Source organism: Lipotes vexillifer, unplaced genomic scaffold (genome assembly GCF_000442215.2).
Source record: "Lipotes vexillifer unplaced genomic scaffold, Lipotes_vexillifer_v1.1 scaffold713, whole genome shotgun sequence".
Classification (NCBI taxonomy): domain Eukaryota; kingdom Metazoa; phylum Chordata; class Mammalia; order Artiodactyla; family Lipotidae; genus Lipotes; species Lipotes vexillifer.
This window is the reverse complement of record NW_006773157.1, coordinates 1,351,602-1,356,829: the sequence shown is the minus strand read 5'-3', so window position 1 is coordinate 1,356,829 and position 5,228 is coordinate 1,351,602. Positions and strand designations below refer to the sequence as shown.

The window sequence follows — 5,228 nt, the reverse complement described above, 5'->3', positions numbered from 1 at the left end:
CGCCCCCAGGAGGCCCCACTCTCCCAGCCACTGTAAACACAAGGGTCTGTCCTCTTTATCAGCCTGGCTCAGCGGCAGCGGAGACAGTCTGCCCGCTGGAGAGTCACTGCGCAGCGATAAGCCGCCGGGCCCCTTGTTGGCTGCCCTCCTGGGGCTGCAGCCGAGCTGTGCCAGAATAGGAATCTTGGGGCTGTCCTGGCTTGGGGCCTAAACACCTCGTCCAGGGGCTGGGGGCTAAGGATGGGGGGCTGGATGCCTGTGCTCTGAGGATGTTAGCCACTCAGCGGAAGGAAGCAAAGGCCCAGAGCTGCCAAGGGGCCAGGGCACACAATCTGCAAAACCCCCAGGCAGGAGCTCCAAGACTGCTGACTCTGTTAATTACATTGCTTTGCAAGATATCTTTATCCTCCTCCTCCCTCATCATTGTCATCTTTACAGACCATACATATTGATGATAGTTTTCCCCATGTTTTCCAATCCACACTCCAGTCAAAGAATTAATGCACATAAAACACTTAGTACTGGGCTTGGTAAGGGCTCAGAGAAAGTCACCTTGCATAGGCACAGTGTAGTAGCGTTCTTGTGGTTCAGGCAACCCCCGGTCCCTTAAAATAATAACAGCTAATTTTATCCAGGACAGTCATACCCATTATGTCCTCAGTTTCTGGACATGGGGAATACTGGTATGAACATCATTCCCATTTGACAGAAGAGGGAACTGAAGGGCCCAGAGAGGTGAAGTGATTTGCCTAAGCTGCACAGTCAGGACATGGCACAGCTGGGACCAGCCCCAAGCCCAGTCCAAGGAGTCAGGATAGAATCCTGGGAGCCCCAGGGGCTGGGGGCTGGGGGCTGGGCGCTAAGGCTGCTCTCTCTGAGTCTACAATCCAGCCATCACCATCACCATCACAGGGACTTCTGCTGCCTTCTCCCTTCTAAAGGCACCCCCTGCACCCCAACAGGTACCCTCTCCTAGCCAAGGGACCTCCAGGTGGCCTTTGATTCTCATGAATGGGTCCACCGTCACCTTCCCCACAAACCAGCTGGGCCCTCGAACCTCCCCTCCCCCACATCAACAGGCTCTGATTCTCAGGGTGACAGAGGAAAGGGATGGACACTGAGCTGGAAGTTGGGACATACAGAATGGCTCCCCAGATGTCTCAAGTTTCCTCCAGGCCATGTCTTCTCCCTGTGCCCACCGGAGTTTCTCGCCTCCACCACCCACATGTCCACCAGATCCCACATCACAAGGTGGCCCTTTAGTCCACTGCTGTAGCCTCAGACCTCCGGCTACTGCCCCAGGCAAGGTCATGGCCCCTCTGCCACCTCCCCCGAACACCCAGCCTATCACCACCTTACTCACGGATACTTACTGGGTGTCTTCTCTGCACCCAGTACTCTTCCAGGCACTGGGGGGGGACAGCAGTGAACAAAACAGACAGGATCCCTTCCCTCACGGAGCTTTCACTCTAATGAAGGAAGCGAGGGAAACAGACAGTTAAACAAAACAAATGAGTAAACTATAGGGCATTTTAAGTAAGATTTATTATAGATAACTTTACTATCATTGAAAATAAGGGCTTTGGTTAAAGAAAAAAAAAGGGATGGTTCTGGGGAGTGTGGGGTGGAGTTGCTGTTTAAATGGGGTGGTCACGTAGGCCCCCTTGAGAAGGTGACATTTGCTCAAAGAGTTGAAGGAGGTAAGGGCGTCGACCTTAAGGATTCCGAGGAAGAGCATTCCGAGCAAAGGGAACAGCCAGGGAGAAGGCCCCTGTTTGAATTCATGTTGCCTTTTCTGTGCACCCACATTTTTCATCCCTTTATTTGGCCCTGAGCAGAGTTCAGGAGCATCAGAGGAAGTTGCTCACTTGGCCACCTGTCCTGCTGTACCAGGAGCTCCTTGGGGCAGGGACCCTGTAAGGGTCAAGTTCACAGTCACCTCAGACCCCACCCTGACATGTCCAGACACACAGACAGACACAGACCCAGACCCTCATGCCCAGACACACACACCCAAACTTGTATACAGAGATCCACACACTATACCAATAGAGAAGGCCTCAGTGATTGTCTATTGAGATGAACTGAGTGAAGAGGAAATCATAATTAAGTACACTCAGCCCCATCTAGTTTACAAAGGCCTCCCTTGTGCCTACTCTTTGAGCTTGAGCACTGGGTGGTTAAAAAAAGTGAGGCTCAGAGAGACCAAGGTGAACGGGCTTGTCACTGGTATTTGCAATACTGGAACCCAGCTCTTCTGATTACCATCCAATATATGTTTTCATTAAAAAAACAAAAAACAAAAAAAAATAGGTCAGATGTGAACACAGTACAAAATTCAAACTGTCCATAGAGGCAAGTGACCCTCTGCTCCCCGCCAAACCCACACCCCCGCTCGGCACACAGCTTCCTCCCCATAGAGTCACAGTGCACTTACCAATTTACTGCCAATGGAGACTTCGGCTCTCCTCTCTCTGTGAAGAGACTCTGCATTGCACGTACATCTGACATTATGAAAACAGGCCAGGAGTCCCCACTCTGGAAGCATCTCCTCTTTGCTCCTAGAACCTAGGTTGTCTGGAGCCAGGCTTGGCATCCACTTGGTTTCCCCAAACCTACAAGCCTCTTGAATCCATGACATGGTCACTGAATAGTTCACATCTCCGTCCCTGGGGATGATCCAATCATCATGAGGAACGCTTCGTCCTCAGAGAGAGGAAACAGGGACTGAGAAGAGGGAAGGAGTAGGAAGGGGCTTGGGAGGGGGAAGTTCGGCACTGCAGGAAATCACACTGTGCTGCAGTTTCTTTAAAACTAGGCCCCCGGGGCTTCCCTGGTGGCGCAGTGGTTGAGAGTCCGCCTGCCGATGCAGGGGACACGGGTTCGTGCCCCGGTCCGGGAGGGTCCCGCATGCCGCGGAGCGGCTGGGCCCGTGAGCCATGGCCGCTGAGCCTGCGCGTCCGGAGCCTGTGCTCCGCAAAGGGAGAGGCCACAGCAGTGAGAGGCCCTCGTACTGGAAAAAAAAAAACCGGACAAATTCCCAAAGAGGCTGCAATGGCGGCCAGGGAGGAGGTGCTCACTTTGGAGGCTGAAGTTGCCCAGCGTGAGGAGGAGCTGAGTTCCCTGAAGCAGAGGCGGGCGGCGGCTCTTCTGGCCGGGCAGGAGTCAGAGCGGTTGGTTCCGGTGTCTCCCCTGCCGCCGAAGGCCGCCCTGATGATGAGATTCTGCGCTACAGCCGGCAGCTCGTGCCGCCTGAGCTGGGCGTGCAGAGACAGCTGCGCCTGGCGACCGCGTCCATGCTGGTCGTGGGCTGCGGGGGGCTCGGCTGCCCACTGGCGCAGTGCCTGGCAGCGGCCGGCGTCAGCCGCCTGGGCCGTGTGGACTACGATGTAGTAGAAGTGAGCAACCTGGCCCGCCAGGTGCTGCACGGCGAGGCACTGGCCGGCCAGGCCAAGGTCTTTTCGGCCGCCGCTACACTGCGCCGTCTCAATTCGGGGATGGAGTGCGTGCCCTACGCCCAGGCGCTTACGCCAGCCACGGCGCTAGACCTGGTCGGCCGCTATGACGCGGTGGCTGATTGCTCCGACAACGTGCCCACTCGCTACCTGGTTAACGACGCCTGTGTGCTAACCGGCCGGCCCCTCGTGTCGGCCAGCGCCCTGCGCTTCGAGGGCCAACTCACAGTCTACCACTACGGCAGTGGGCCTTGCTATCGCTGCGTGTTTCTGCAACCACCTCCGGCGGAGACGGTGACCAGCTGCGCGGATGGCGGGGTGCTTGGTGTGGTTACCGGGGTCCTGGGCTGCCTGCAGGTGCTGGAAGTGTTGAAGATCGCTGCAGATCTGTGCCCCTCTTACAGTGGCAGCCTGTTGCTCTTTGATGCCCTCGGAGGTCATTTCCGCTGTATTCGGCTGCGGAGGCGGAGGCCCGACTGTGCAGCTTGCGGGGAGCGGCCCACTGTGACTGATCTGCAGGACTACGAAAGCTTCTGTGGCTCCTCGGCCACTGATAAGTGCCGCTCCCTACAGTTGCTGAGCCCGGAGGAACGAATTTCTGTCGTCAACTATAAGCGACTTCTGGATTCCGGGTCACCCCACGTGTTGCTGGACGTCAGGCCTCCAGTGGAGGTGGACCTGTGTCGGTTGCCTCACTCCCTACACATCCCTTTGAAACATTTGGAACGGAGGAATGCGGAGAGCCTGAAACTCTTGGGAGAAGCAATCCGGGAAGGGAAACAGGGCACACAGGAAGGGGCATCTCTCCCCATTTATGTGATCTGCAAACTGGGCAATGACTCCCAGAAAGCCGTGAAGATCCTGCAGTCCTGGACAGACTTAGACTCTTTAACAGTTTGGGATGTCGTGGGAGGCCTCATGGCCTGGGCTGCCAAGATCGATGGAACGTTTCCGCAATACTGAGATGGCCGGCAGAGTCTGACCAGCAAAAGATGTGGGTTGTCATGTTACCTAAAGTTTTTTTGCCTTTATGAATGTATTTGCATTTTTTTCAGTAATGTACGGAAGAGCCTGGGATTCTCCAATATCTGCGGATAGGTGGACTTCTTTTTATAAGGAGCTTTTTAATTGTAACTTACTGGGTGATGTAGCAATTAAGGGGTTATAACACTGTTCCTCTGAACTGTCTTGTGTTTGCAGCACTTGGATGGTGTGTTGAACAGGTGGGATAGAATGTAAGTGACAAGACTTTGTGTTTTGAACTGTGTGTCCTGCCCTTTTTTTTTTTTTTTTTTAAATCTCCCAATTAAAAAGCTCTTTAAAGTTGTCCGTTTTGTTGCTTGGAAAGGTGTAATATACTTACTGAGTTGATCACGGATGATATAGTTAAGATAAGTTTATCGTTTATTAAGACATTCTTTGGGTGTTATTTCTAATTCAAATGATGGAACATGCCCTAGAGAAATCAGTGTTTAAAATGTAAATTGTTAAAACATTAAAATGAAAATTAGCTGGGAAGTGGTCATTCTATTAAATATATTTTCAATTAATAGCCAAGTAAGATATTTACAGTCTAGCAAGATAGAAACCACCTTTGTAGCATGTCAGTTTCTTTTATAAATTGCTGATTTTTTCTTAGATTTAACTTCAGGGTCCATCTTATGTTGTACACATACAGAAATTTCTGAACTGTATGGTTTGGCTTGCTTTGGAATCTTCAAGTCCCAAGTCCCAGCCTTCTGCCCTCCCCTGTCCTTTTGTCCCTGTCCAACC

The 5,228-nt window shown here is 52.8% G+C and overlaps 1 pseudogene; it reads left to right on the top strand.

Moving 5' to 3' along the window:
- Positions 1 to 3,054: 3,054 nt before the first annotated feature.
- LOC103084270 (adenylyltransferase and sulfurtransferase MOCS3 pseudogene) lies at positions 3,055 to 4,418 on the top strand (annotated as a pseudogene).
- Positions 4,419 to 5,228: the final 810 nt, after the last annotated feature.